This window comes from Dipodomys merriami, unplaced genomic scaffold, assembly GCF_024711535.1.
Source record: "Dipodomys merriami isolate MVZ:Mamm:240054 unplaced genomic scaffold, mDipMer1.0.p SCAF_36, whole genome shotgun sequence".
In the NCBI taxonomy this organism is placed as follows: Eukaryota; Metazoa; Chordata; class Mammalia; order Rodentia; family Heteromyidae; genus Dipodomys; species Dipodomys merriami.
The window spans coordinates 7,503,340-7,518,805 of record NW_027205159.1 but is presented as its reverse complement, the minus strand read 5'-3'; the positions used below and the strand labels follow the sequence as shown (position 1 = coordinate 7,518,805).

At 42.4% G+C, this 15,466-nt stretch overlaps 1 protein-coding gene across 5 annotated transcripts in view; it reads right to left on the bottom strand.

Moving 5' to 3' along the window:
• Nck2 (NCK adaptor protein 2) overlaps positions 1 to 15,466 on the bottom strand; it is a 153,691-nt gene that overhangs the window by 56,435 nt on the left and 81,790 nt on the right. For all 5 annotated transcript variants that reach the window (XM_069988628.1, XM_069988626.1, XM_069988624.1 and 2 more), the window contains one exon: positions 13,348 to 13,518. The gene's annotated coding sequence lies outside the window, so the exon portion shown is untranslated. The remainder of the gene's footprint in view (positions 1 to 13,347; positions 13,519 to 15,466) is intronic.

Here is a 15,466-nt window from a genome sequence, read left to right as displayed (position 1 = left end):
TGCAACAAGGAGAATTACAAAATGTCATGTCAAAGCAAGCTTTACAATGTCGGTGTGGGGGGGGAAGGGGGGTATGATTGGGTGGGGGGGAGGGGGGAGGCTGGGAAGGGAGGTGAAGGGTAAACAAAGGAGGAGGCTGCAATGCTTGGTAAGAAATGTACGCATTATCCTGCCCATGTAATTGTAACTCCTCTGTACAGTATGTTCACAAATAAAATAAAATAAAATTTTAAAAAAATAAAAAAAAATAAAGCTACCAGCACAACTATGTTTATTGCAGCATTATTTATCATATCTAAGACATGGAACCAACTCAGATACCCCTCAGTAGATGAATGGATCAAGAAAATGTGGTATATATACACAATGGAATTCTATGCCTCCATCAGAAAGAATGACATTGCCCCATTTGTTAGGAAATGGAAAGGCTTGGAAAAAATTATATTAAGTGAAGTAAGCCAAGCCCAAAGAAACAAAGGTCCCATGGTTTCCCTTATTTGCAATATCTAGTGTATGTATGAGTCAAGCAGAAAAGCTCAGATAAGGTGATGTTAGGAAAATGAACCCTAAGATATGTATTTAAATGTTTTTTTCTTTCATGAATTTGTTTCTAACACATTTATAAGATTATTTCTTTGTTGCTTTGTATGTCCCTCCCCCACAGTATAACCCCTGCTTTCACTGTATTTGATGTCGGTATAATTTGTGGAGGGGAAGGGGAAAAACAAGTCGTTTAAGGATACAGGTGGACCCGTTGCAACAATGAGAAGTACACGTTGTCATGTCGAAAACGAACTTTACAACTTTGGTGGGGGGGGGGGGAGGATTGGGTGGGGGTGGGGTGGGGGTTTGGGGGAGGCTGGGAAGGGATGGGAAGGGGAAACAAAGGAGGAGGCTACAATGCTTGATAAGAAATGTACTCATTATCTTGCCCATGTAATTGTAACCCCTCTGTACAGTATTTTCACAATAAAAAAATAAATTAAAAAAAGAAATACTAAGGAAAAAAAAAAGACACAGACACTAAAAAAAAAACAAGTGACAACAGGGTACAAACCAAAGGGAGAATGCTTTCACTGTATTTGATGTTGGTATAACTTGTGGAGGGGAAGGGAAAAAATAGTTTAATTAGGGATACAGGTGGACCCATTGCAACAATGAGATGTACAAGTCGTTATGTCAAAAAATGAACTTTACAACTTTGGCTGGGAGGGGGGATAGGAGGGGAGGATCAGGCTGGGGGAGGGGGGAAGTATGGGAAGGGGAAACAAAGAGGAGGCAACAATGCTTGATAAGAAATGTACTCGTTATCTTGCCCATGTAATTGTAACCCCTCTGTACGGTATTCTCACAATAAAAAAAAATTTTTTTTAATGATCAGGCAAAAAAAAAAAAGAAAACATAAACAAAACAAAAACAAAGAAACAACAGAAACCCTCTTGTATCCTTATCTTGGAGTTCATCTCAATTAGCATCATTTTATATGGTCATATGTACATTGAGTTATTATGATCCTATGCTAGGACTACTCTAGGCATATACTAATTATTACAAGTGAGGGAAAACATGGAGCCTATGTTTCTTTGGGTCTGGCTTACTTCACTTAAAATGATTTTTTCCAAGTCTTTCCATTTATGTCATTCTTTTTGATAGCATAGAATTCTATTGTGTGTGTGTGTGTGTGTGTGTGTGTGTGTGTGTGTGTGTGTGTGTGTGTGTGTGTGTGTGTGTGTGTGTGTGTGTGTGTGTGTGTGTGTGTGTGTGTGTGTGTGTGTGTGTGTGTGTGTGTGTGTGTATCACATTTCTTGATCCATTCATCTGCTAAGGAGCATATTGGTTGGTTCCATATCTTAGCTATGGTAAACAATGCTGTAATGAACATAGTAGTACTAGTAACTAGAGTGTGGCCTGTGATTGGGTAAATGCCCAGGAGTTTAGCCTTTTCAGGAACCTCCACACTGCTTTCCAGAGTGGCTGAACCAGTTTACCTTCCCACCAACAGTGTAGTAGCATTCCCTTTTGGCCACATCCCTGCCAATATCTACTACTATTTGTTTTCCTGATAAAAGCCATTCTAAACTGGGGTGAGGTAGAATCTCTCTTTCTTTTATGGCCAGAAATCGTGAACATTCTTCATGTGTCTATTGGCTATTCTTATTTCCTCTCCAGAGAAGTTTCTTTTTAATTCTTTAGCCCACTTTATTAATGGGGTGGTTGCTTCTTTGAGGATTTGTTATTGGGGGTTTAATTTTTTGAGCTGTAGGCATATTTTTGATATGAGGCCCTTGTCCGTTGTATGGCTAGTGAAGATCTTCTCCCAATCTGTGGACTTTCTAAAATAGTGTGGCTCATAATTTAGAGGTTTCAGTCCACAGCTCACTTGCTCCACAGCAGTGAGTTTGTGGTGAAAGAGAGCCTCATAAAGACAGAAGTGTGCCCAGGCTCCTCACTTCACAGTAGCCAGGAAGCAGAGATAGGAAAGCACACAGTCTCCAAAGGCCTAAAGTAACCTACTTCCTCCCACCAGACCGCGCCTCCTGAAGTGTCCAGTACCTCCAAAAATAGCACTATCAGCTGGGGAACTGAGCCTTCAACACACAAGCCTGTGGAGACATTTCATAGACACACAAAAGCACGACGACGTAACCATTCTGCTTTATTTTGTGAACATTCACACTGAGCACTTTTCTCAGTCTTTTTTTTTAATATACATACAGATAACTAAAATGTTTTTAAAGTGTGCCAAGTTCAGACAAGGCAGAGAAGGAAGCTCGCTCTCAGGGGAAAGGAAACTTAATGTTGAGAAAAGTCAGAATAGGGCCAAACCTAGAAAGGGTCCAGGACTATACAAAAGAGTTCAAGTCCTTTACCACGTAGTCTGTCTAGTATGTGGTTCTGATTTGGGAATAAAATTCTTAATGGTTTATTGTTATGATTTTGTAGAGAAAAACAAGTGAACATGGATTCTATGTGTCAGTCTCTTTATATTTTCCATTCCTACAAACTGTCCATACTAGATGCCAACTGCCTGACAGAAGATGCCCAGAATTCTCCAGGATATGAAATATAATTATTTTGTATAACCAGAATCTCTATCAAAATCATATTACCATATTTTTTCAGTACTGGAGTTTGAACTCAGAGCTACCATCTTGTTTAAGGCAAGTGCTCTACTGTTTGATCCAGGACTTCGGTCCTTTTTTGCTCTGGTTATTTTAGGGATATTTTTTGTTTTCTGTTTATGCCAGCCTGTACAATGATCATGCTATGCATCTATGCTTCTTTTCTGCCATAGCTGCGATGACAAATGTGCATTACCACATCCAGTGTTTGTTGTTGCTGTTGTCTGGAGAAGCTTTTGCCCGGGCTAACACTGAAATGCTGTATTCCCAATCTTAGCCTCCTGAGTAGGTAGAATTACAGGCTTGAGCCACTGTGCTTAGCTTCCATCAAGACCTTACACAGATGGGAACACCAGTCTTAAAGATCAGCCAGTACAACATAAAGAATCCAATCCTGAGGACAGGAAGTTCTGACAAGGTAACAGTATATGCAAATGATCTGGGGAAGAGAGAGGGTCTGTACTGACAGAGCAAAGTTTGCACATACTTTGTTCTGAAGTTTAAGTATTTCCCTTCCTGAGATGCTCTGAAGTAGTCTAATGTCTCCCACTAAGAAAAACAAAGTCCCCATGAAAGTCCCTGGGAGGAGAGAAATAACCCTGTTCTGCTGTGCGATTTCTCTGGCGACTTACTCCAGGATCTCACCAGTCCTCAAGCTAGGACCTCAAAAGTGAAAAATACAAGAGTTGGAAGAACTTTAGAGCTCCCATTTCTGGCATGTTCCCTAGAGCTACAGTGTCTGATGGTATTTTATTCTGAAAAAGATACATCCCACTGAGAGCTAACTCACTATCAGGGTCGAAGATCAGAATCTCTAACAAACTCATACCAGTCATGGATCACCCAAAGGAAGATTTTTGGAACAACACAGAAGTCCAGACCCATTCGCCCACTCCAGGCTGATCTGGAAAGGACCATCCTAGAAAGGACCTGAGCATCTCCAGATGGCCCTAGGCTTCCTGCCTAGGAGCAGGCTTCCAAAGGCCTAGGGCGATACATCATCTGTCTTATCTCCACTCTATCCCCAAGCATGAATCCTGTTTCAGTTATCTCCTATCTAAGTCTAACCCTCTGAAAGTAAGGCCAAAAGTTAACACATAGTAATGGGTGCACTCAAACCTAGAATATGCATGCTGCATATACACACATATACACACGTGTATACAGAGACTCTGTTCTGAGTACACGCAGAAGAGGCTTGATATCTATCCACTGGAAAAAAATCTAGCCAGCATGGTATGAAACTCTTAAAATTTGAGTTCTCAAGTCTAAGATGTGGTCCCTTGAAGACAGCCTGTATGATCTTCTTACACATGTAATGAGAAGAGGCCCCTCCAGTCCCAGACTTTGCACAGGGAGGACAATTATCCCCAGCTCTTAGAATCAATGGCTGTCTCTAGTGCTTCCTCTTGCTGAGCACAAAATCTTAACTCAAAAACCTCTGGGTAAGTTGTCATCTTGGATCCTCTAAGAAAGCAAGCCTCATTGAGGGCTGGGTTTTCAGGTCTGCTGTATTCCCCACTCATTCCCCCAGGTCAGCAGTGCGGCTTGAGGCAGAAGCCAGCAGAGGAGTCCCATTATCCTATATTTTGTGTTCGAAGATCACACAACTTATGTCAGCCATGAGACTGCTATCACAATGAAGAAATGAACATACTAAAGACACCACACTCATGTAGCCTCTACAACAGTATACTGCCATTATTGCTCCACTATCAGCCATGATTGTTATTTGCTTCTGGTGCCTGATTTATAAATTATAAACTTCACCAAAGATACATATGTACAGGAGAATACAGAGTATCTATATGGATCTGGAAGTACCCACAGGACTAGGATTCCACTGAGGTCCTAGGATGCACCTCGCAGGTATGGAAGGATTACTGTCTATGCAGATGTAATACTAAACATTCCTCGATATGATCAGTGGGAGTTAAGAAGAAGGGGAGGCCGTCACTCACACATGAAATGAGAAGAGAACAACTGAAAAACAGAACCCAAAGTGGAATGTTGGCAGCAGAAGAGACAAGCTATTTAGAAAAAAGAAGAAAAAAAAACTACTAAAAATGCCAAGTCTAGAGACTCCTTCCACCCCATGTCCCCAGAGGGGATAAGCTGTCTGGGTACTTGGGAGGGATGTCACCACTTAAAGAGCCCTCTGGCTTGAAGTCCATGCTGGCAGGGGGCTGGTGCTGACAGTGACTTGGGCAAGCTGTGACCTTTAGACAAGAAGGTCACAAAGCAAGGGCCATGGTCAGGAAATAGGCATAGCCTTTTCAAAATTACAAGCATGCTTACTTCATGCAGAGCAATCACACTCACAGCATATCAATGAATCTGTGTTGTGTCTCTGAGAGGCCTGGAGGGCACATGTCAACACATAAGGAGATGCAGTGCTGGCCTCCAGGATCACAGATATGGCAGAAGACATAGCTAGCTACCTGTTCCCACAAGCACTGAGGGTCCTTCACTTTAATTCAAAACATGCATTTTGTTTCTAGCTTGCTCCTTCATTCATCTAGCACCAAGAATCATGCCTCACAAACTGTGATCTCATATGGTCCAATTGATTCATGTTTTTAATATCCAATTTAATGTCTTGGAGCCAGTAATATTTCCAAAGAAAATATTTACAACAATATAATAAAAGTCAAGGGAAAACAAGTTCTTAGTGGAGGAAATCTGAAACGTGGCTGCTTGGTCTCCCTGCAGTGAGGCCTTCTAGTGGCAGAAGTCCCACGTCCAGAGACCTGTATACTCCAGTGCCCCAGGACATAAAAGACATATGTGCCCTGCAGGTCAGCACACTTTAGTGGTATCCCATATGGCATTCTTACACTGACACGTATGTGCCACATGTGTGTCTCAAGGCAGGGGTTGTGGGCTTTTAGCAAAGTGGACAATGTAAAAGTTTATTAAAACTCAAACTGCTGTCAGGAGGTAGAGGTAGGAGGATACAGTCTGAGGTTAGTCAAGGCAAAGTGCAAGACCCTATCTGTAAAACAAACTAAACAAAATAAAAAGCTGGGGCATGGCTCAAGCAGCAGAACACTTATCTAGGAAGTCTGAAGCTCTGAGTGGTCCCCAGTACTGTCAAAAAATAAAAATTAAATAAAAATAAAGCTCTGTATGATATCCTTCTTTTACTATTATCTTCTCATGTCCTTATCATCTATGTGCCTCATCTGGAGATTCTTCAAGTAAAAGAAAGTACTATTAGGCCAGCGTACCTGTCGTTCAACCTTTAGGTGTTAAGACCGGGTCATCATCCAACCCTGTACAAGGTAAGAAAAATACCTGTAGAGGCAAGAGGGCTGTGTATTTCATGGCCATTTCCTGTGTAGGGCTGTCTATGGACTCTCATACTTCCCAAGGAGCCTGCATGGAGCAGTACTCAGCATTGGGATTTAACATCTTTATACTTGGTCAGTGAGTTTGTCATTTTCTCATGGTTGAACTGTGTAACCATGAACTAGTGAAGCCGTGAAGTTTTATTTTTTTTCCCTTCTGTGCTTTTGCAGTATGTCTTCCAAAAAAATAGAGGAACAAACAAACAAATTATATTTATTTATTTTTTGGGGGGTCCGGTCGTGGGGCCTGAACTCTGGGCCTGGGCGCTGTCCCTCAGCTCTTCAGCTCAAGGCTAGCACTCTACCACTTGAGCCACAGCGCCACTTCTGGCTTTTTTCTTTTTTCTTTGTGGTGCTGAGGAATTGAACCCAGGGCTTCATGCATGAAAGGCAAGCGCTCTACCACTGAGCCACCTTCCCAGCCCCAAACAAACAAATTATAAATAAATAAAATTCCTGCCTTCCTGTCCTATCTCCTTTTCTTATGACTGATTGTAGATGCTGGATATATAATACTCTGGTTACTTGTTAACTAAAGTAGTCCTCTCTTATCTGAAGTTTCCTTTTCTGTAGTTACAGTTCCTTGTAGTCAGGTATTCTGGAAGTATAAAATGGAAAAAATTAGAAACAAAAAACGTGTGGTTTTAAATTACATGCAGTTCTGAGTGTGCTGACATCTTCCTGCCCCATCCAGCCAGGCTGTGAGTTGTCCCCTTGGGCAGTGTACCTGTGTGTACACTACCCTTCCGTCAGTCATTGACTGTCAGGCTTTTACACCATTGGCATATAGGATTTGGTGTGATTCATAGTCCCAGGCCTCCACTGAGTGTCTTGGAGTGTATCCTCCATGGATTAAAGAAGTCTGTAATAGTTTGTGAGTGTCTTGGAGTATATCCTCCATGGATTAACAAGGTCTGTAATAGATTCTGAATTTGTACCTTAGAGTTTACAAAAACATTCCATGAGTTTTCTTTGAAATAATATTATGTAGATTTTATTTTTCACCATCTATTATATGCAAGAAGAGAATGAACCCAATATATATGAGAAGAGAGGTTCTTTTTCTTTTTTTTTTGGGGGGGGGGTCTGGTTGGAGGGTCTGAACTCTGGGCCTGGGTGCTGTCCCTCAGCTCTTCAGCTCAAGGCTAGCGCTCTACCACTTGAGCCACAGTGCCTGATGTAGGTCAGGAATCCCTGGCCCCGGATGACCCTTAGCACAACTCAGGAATAGCACTCCTGTAGCTGGAAGACCAGTGCCCTCCTAGCCTCAGCCCAGCCTAGAAGGGCCACTACAGTCCCTCCCGGCCTGGAAAGGCCACAGGAGTCCCTGTATCCTCCCTGGCAACCCGCTCACAGCCTTCCCTCACTATCCCAAAGTGACTTCCTTTACTTTCCAAAATCAGTATTACTGGCTGAAATTTGTATTGCATTAAGAAGGAAAGGCTTTGAGTTAGGAAGAAGTGGGTTCCTAGCCTCCTCTGCCTCCCATTACGTGCGGCTTTGACCAGCTGTTTGATTTCGCAGAGCCTTATCCAGGTTCAAGATAAGCATTCTGGGAATGGATGGTCAATGTGTCATTTTCAGGTACATCAAGAATGACAGGGAATAGACCAGCAAGAACATGGGCTTACAATCAACAAAGTCAGTAATATTTTTGTCTTCCATGCCATGCATGGGGTAAAATATCTGCACCGGAGGCCAGAAAAGATCCACAGAGGCAACAGGCCCTACACCAGGTGTTTGCAAATGCAGGGGCTGCTTCCAATGAGTGGACAACTGTTTCATCAATTAGTACAGACTACCGCAGAACCTGGAGTACCAAAAGTTGGAACCATCTTGTGAAACTCTGAACCCACCTGTGGAGGAAGAAGCAATCAGTCCAAGTAGGCTATCTCTTTGGACCTCCAGGGCCTCAGCTGAGGATAAGGGGCCAGAGGTTCATTCCTACTTGCACAGAAGCCATCTTGAGGCGCAGAAGTCACTTTTAGGTACCAGAGCATCTCTAGCCCTATACCTCCAACAGCAGCTACAGCCCTGAAAACTTAAGGACTGACCAATAGCCTTGTCTATACAAAGTCTTTCTCAATAATTCTTGAAGAGTGGCCATCTCTGAGACTGCCACCAGCCAAGAGCTGGAGTGTAATATAAGGAGCCGATTTTAGGCAATTTTTCTAAAACTATTGTTACCATTTGGATATAGTTTGAGGTTCCCAAAGGAATGGTGTGTTGAAATTTGATCTCCATTGTGAGGTACTGAAGGGAGTAGAAACTTGAGCTGAGTAGTTTTTAACCAGTTGATTAGATCCAATCATCGGGGTGGGTCTCCATGATTGAATCCTAGAGGCTTTGTGTGGAGAGGGAAGAGACTAAAAGCCAAGCACAGGTTATCCAGCTCTTCCCATGTGATGCCCTGCACAACCTCAGGGCTCTGCCAGCAAGGTCATAACCAGATGAACTTTAAGAACCTCCAGAACTGTAAGCTTAAACCAGTTTCTTTTCTTTAAAAAGTTACTCATGCCCAGGCATTTCATTACAGTAATAAAAACAGACTGACAACATTTATAAAGTCTAGGAAAATGGTTCCTATGTAAATCCAGGTTCCTATGAATATATTTAAAAAGACATAGTACTGGATACATTCTTAGGAAGATCAGATATGACCTGCCTGGCTTTTCATTTTCCCCTGCTGAATTAAGCAAAGCCACTGTTGTTTCTGTGGAGGATGGAAAGGATGTATACAAGATTGTGGCTGATATTTACACTTTGGCTATTCCTGTGAGCAACTGAGAAGTTTGTGAAATCCAGGTCTTGTTTACTTAGCTTAGAAGTCTTCCTGCCTAAGCCACTGTCTTTTCTCCCTGGGAAACCAACATCCTTCCATACATTAAAGTGCTTTTCTTCTGAACTAGCCTCCAATAGCTTTTCAAAACCTCAAAGCCCACAGCATAGTGTACAAAGCTCTTCACGTCCTTCAACCACAGCAAGCAAGCAACAGCCAACCCCTAACAACAGGAAATGGCAGTCAGTTTTCAAAATTGGGAGCAAGAATAATGAATAGCTTGTGCATTTGTAAACAACCATCTGTTATTGAAAGAGGTGTGTGCTCCCATCCTCTTCCCATGGTCAACACTCCCCAAAATGAGCATGGCAGAGGCAGGGAGTCTCCCGTGGCTTAAATGGTGAGATGAGATTCTAGGCCAAAGAAATCTAAGCCCCAACTCCTCAAATTGCTCCCTCAGTTTTACGTCAAGGGCAGATCTAGTAGCAGGTCATACACCTTGAGTACCTGTAACTTGGAAAAACATTCAAGGCTGACATTCCACTTACCGTCTTTCCTGGCCAGCATAGCTTTCCCATCTTCTGACACATCAGATGGTAGAGTTTTTCAAAGACCAATCAGCATATGCCTGGCCTCCAACTTAATGCTATATGCCTCAGTCTTCAGAATCCATTAGACAGCTAGTCCATACAGCCTGCACTCTCTGCCCAGGTATCTTCTCATGCTCTTAAACTTATTCTAATTGTAACTTCCTCCAGCTTCTTTAGAGCCCTTCCCACAGGGTCTGTGCAGCCCCACCTCTGGCACCAGGGATGGCTATGTATTCTATTCTTATAGCAGTCAGATAGGCCTATAACAGCAGGCTGTGACAAAGAACAACACTTTACCTGGTTTTGTAGGTACTAAAATGCAGTACTAAAACAGCACTGTTGTTTTATGATTGGTATTTGCAATAAGTAATACAAGTAAATGTATCTCATGATTTTCTTAGAGAGTATCTTTCAAAAAACAAAAGTGAATTTGAGTAGGCAAACAAGGTTGTTGGTGTAGATGTCAAAAACTTTTGAAATATACACAGTCCTTTAAAATGATGTGAGTGTAGACATTTTGTTGTTTTTGTTGTTGTTGTTGTTTGTTTGTTTTTGTCGGTCGTGGGGACTGAACTCTGGGCCTGGACACTGTCCCTCAGCTCTTCAGCTCAAGGCGAGCGCTCTACCACTTGAGCTACAGTGCCACTTCCAAGTGTAGACATTTTGATTAGTACACATGCACTGATAATGTGTGTGGCTCTCTGACACTGCCCTGACATGTATTAATGCACCTTACTGGGTGCTTAGGCCCAGTGAGCACAGTAATCCTCACTTTTCTTGCCATTTCTCCCCTAAATTCCAGAAGAGGGCTAGCAATTCCAAGTTTGCTCATGCCACTGATGATTAAGAACTTCAGGAAGTAGCATCAGAACCTAGCACATGTTCCCTACATTCTGACAGATTGACAAGTGACTGCATTTACAAATGGCAAAATCCAGAGAGGTTCCAATAACTATTTTTAAAAAATTTAGAATCACCAGGAGTCTGAGAGCTTTCTTATATAATTAAATCTCAGGACTGGTATAGGAACACTCCCCCTCCCCCTACGCCCACCCAGGTCTTGGTCTTGCATAAAGTCTGGGAAGCTCCAGAAAGGCAGGCAGGGACTAGTAGCTCAATGGCACCCCTGGTGGCAAAACCTAGAATATCAAGTATAAAGGGAAGGCCTGGGAATCAATCAACCAGCTACTCAAACTCATTTCCACACCAAGCATGCTCTGATAATTAACAATGTCCTAATAAGTGGACAATATACCATTTTCTCTATAAAGAATATCACAAGGATAACAATATGGAAGCATTGGGATACTTAATCCTACCCTCATGAAATATTACATGCTCTCATGATATACCACATACTCAATTTATAGCCTTCTGAATGTGATACATCCAAAGAGGCATAATTGAAATTAAGAAAGTTCCACAAACATTTTAAATGTGTTGAGAGCAAAGTGCTGGTGGCTTATGTCTGTAATCCTATCTACTCAGAAGGCTGAGATCTGAGGATCTGGTCTGAAGCCAGCCTGGGCATGAAAATCCATGAGATGCTTAAATCCAATTAAGTATGCTCTCCTTCCCCAAAAAGCTGGATATGGATCTGTGGATCAAGTAGTAGAGTGACATCCTTGAGCAATAAAGCTCAAGAACAGTGTCCAGGCCCTGAGTTCAATCCCTAGGAGTGGTGGATACACACACACACACACACACGCACGCATGCACGCACGCACGCACGCACACACACACACACACACACACACACACACACACAAATGAGGAGAGACAGCATATTAAAAAAATGCCTTAATAATCACTGCAGACTAATTTAAAAGAAAATTCAAACCTAAGGTAGCAAACTGATGGAAACAGTTATACCAAGAGATTTCAGTCTGTAAATTCAACAATATCACAGAAATCTAAATAGTAGAAGCAAAAGATGGTTTTCAAGGAAAGATGAAGTAGGTGTTATTGTGGGTGTTATCCCACAATCTGAGACATAATCTGACTACCCAGCTTGATTTGGGCATCTAATGAACTGGATTGCCCAACCACCAATAACTCACAGGAAAAATGTTTCCAACTATGGTTTAACGGATAATTTTTGTGGGCTGAGGACATAGCTCAGTGGTTGTTTGCCTGGCATGCATGAGAACCTGGGTTCACTCTTCAGTGAAACACATACATGCATATACCCATGTACACAGTGTATGTGTATCTATTCATGCATGTGAACATACACAAGTTTTGCCACACAGCCATGTTTTTGTCTACAAGTTTTTGTCTACCTGCTACAGGATACGATGGAACTTCTGAGTGCCAGAATCCACGAGAAGTATAATTACAATTTTATCAGAATACATTTGGAGTAGATCTCTCACACAACAGAACCTTCCTAAGAATTTTTATTGTTTATATTTTCCTTTAATGGAGACTTATTTTCTCAGAATCAAAGCTGGAGTGAAGGATTTGCTAGGGAAAAAAGGTGCTTAGCAGTCCTAATACAGTACACAGCAGGCTCCAGTTCAGAACATGTTCTAGAAACATGTGCTGACCCAGGTGAGTGGATGCACTATCCTGTCCTACAAGTGCTGTATGTCTACTGTTCTACATCTTTCCTGTCTACAGCCATAACTCATCAATTTAAAGTTGGAAAAGGGAGATTGTCTATTTTGTTATTGTTTGTTTGGTACTAGAGATTCAAGCCAGAGCTTCATGCATGCCAGGCAAGTGTTCTGCCGCTTGAGCAACACCCCAGAATTTTTGCCCTTCTGTGAACTCAGGGCCCAGGTACTACTGTTCCTTAGCTTTTTCCACTCAAGGCTGGCATGCTACCACTTGAGACATACCTCCTCTTTTTAGTTTATGCTGGTTAACTGGAGACAAGACTTTCCTGCTTGGGCTACCTTTGAACTGCAATTCTCAGATCTCAGCTTCCCAAGTAGCTAGTATTATAGCCATGAGCTACCAGCACCTGGCTTATAAATTTGGTTTTTTTTTTTTTGGTTTTTTTTTTTTTGGTTTTTTTTTTTTTTTTGGGTCCGGTTGTGGGGCCTGAACTCTGGGCCTGGGCGCTGTCCCTCAGCTCTTCAGCTCAAGGCTAGCGCTCTACCACTTGAGCCACAGCACCACTTCCGGCTTTTTTCTTTTTGCTTATATGGTGCTGAGGAATCGAACCCAAGGCCTCAGGCTTGCAAGGCAAGCGCTCTACCACTGAGCCACCTTCCCAGCCCCTATAAATTTGTTTTTGACATAAGGTATCTATACCCTTTCCCAAAATGGCCTCAGTCCTACTTCCCAAGGAGATGGAATCACAGACATGTGCTACCACCTCCAGCAGTAATCCAATTTTTGAACTGGGTCCCTTAGAAGCTTAATTCAAGGCACTTTAACAAATATGAACTGTGTTTAATGGTCACATTCCTAGTTTAAAAATTACTGGGCAAATTAAGCATTTAAAACACGAATAGCAAATTCATCTGCTTGTTTTATGAAGAAAACAGAAGACTTACCTTTGGCACAAAGCAACAAGAGGTGACCGGCAAACACAGATGAGGTTTTTAGCTGATGATGTCACCACTGAACTTACAAAGATGTGGAGATCTGACAAACTCTCGAATCCAACTCAAATCTCAGTGAATCTTCATCTGGGACATCACTTGCATTAAAGGAATCTATGAAACCTATAAAGAAGTAGAGAGGAACATGCATTAGATGTGCATGTTTGATCAGGTCTGTCTTTTATCTACACAGGAGGGTCCCTTCCAAAGCCAGCCTGGAGAGGACAGTCCATAAAACTCTTATCTCCAATTAACCATCAAAAAGCTGGTATGGGCTGGGAAGGTGGCTCAGTGGTAGAGCACTTGCCTTGCATGCTCGAGGCCCTGGGTTCGATTCCTCAGCACCACATAAGCAAAAAATAAAAAGTGGGAAATGGCACTGTGGCTCAAGTGGTAGAGTGCTAGCCTTGAGCTGAAGAACTGAGGGACAGTGCCCAGGCCCAGAGTTCAGGCCCCACGACCGGACCCCTTCCCCCCCCCAAAAAAAGCTGGTATGGAATTGTAGTTCAAGTGGTAGTGTGCCAACCTTGAGCAAAAAAGCTAAGGGTCAACACTCAGGCCCTGAGTTCAAGCTTCACACAAGTGTGCATGTGTGCCTGCACACATTCTCTCTCACACACACAAATGTGCATGTTTGATTGAATTTTACCACTTTAAATAAATAAAAGTACCCAGTGATTTGCTTGAACCCAATATTTTTGAGCATATTCTAGAGGAACATTCCATCTTTGCTTCCCTGCACTAGTTCCGCAGCAGGAGTCATGGAGGGCTGAACCACACATCCTATGGCCAGCAGATGGAGGAGGGATAGGAAAGAGGGGCGGGTGGCAACCATGGAGGGGCCAACTTAGGCTCCTCAGTGCCTTCCAGCACTCTTATCCACAGCCCAAAGGCAGGTTCAGGAACCCTAAGAAAAAAGGTCTGCAAAGCATGAAACTGTGGGAAAATCTGGTTCTCTCTTGGAGTCCCTAACACTGACTATTTGCTGAGAGGAGACACCAAGTGGATCCCTGATCTTGGGTTAAAAACATCAAGAATACCACTCTAACTTAAAGGGAGATGGAGCTGATAACAGGGACTACAACTCCTCCCTTTTTGTACTGAGTCCAATATTGCTTTGCCTTGCCAATTCTTAAACACCCCTGCCCTTGACCAGCATTTTTGAGGAGACCCCCAAGGGCTATATAGACTTCTGAGTGAGTTCACTGGCATCTTTAATTACATTTCAAACCCAAAGGGGATCTGCCTTGACAGTTCACTCAGAGGCGATCTATTAATTCATCTTGAGCATGATTATGATCCAAAATGTTAAATACCCTGCAGAAAAAAAATCGAATTCTGTTTCAGTCAGACAGGAAAAGATAATTCAAGTAGGGCTATCATAAAAATGCTAAAAGGCAAGTTCATAAATTTTGACATAAGTATCCTTCTTTATGTATTCTCCTGTATTATCATGAAATCATCATGAGTTTTAAAAATACATATGATTCAATGCAAGACAAGGTGATCAGTAAACAGTAGGAGTCTAACTATGGTCAAGATTACAGTGCATACTACAAAAATTATTGCTCCCAGGGCTGGGAAGGTGGCTCAGTGGTAGAGCACTTGCCTTGCATGCATGAGGCCCTAGGTTCGATTCCTCAGCACCACATAAGCAAAAAGAAAAAAGCTGGAAGTGGCGCTGTGGCTCTAATGGTAGAGCGCTAGCCTTGAGCTGAAGACCTGAGGGACAGCGCCCAGGCCCAGAGTTCAGGCCCCATGACTGGACCCAAAAAAAAAAATTATTGCTCCTCACCCCATGCTTACGATCATGTGATGGGTCCCTAAAAGTGGAAGTTCTAGTATGTGGACTTGGGTCTTGAGCCAAGGTTTCTATTTCCTCTTGCTGACATCAATGGTTTTATTATCTATGCCACTTACCAAGGAAACACAATACACAGCAGTGCATTAGGCATCCATCCTCCCTGAACCACTTCCAATTCATATTTTCATGAGCTATTTTAGAAATAGGCAACATTTCTAAGATTTGAATTGAAAGGAATAATACTTCCCCAGGCCAATGCTTGGTTAA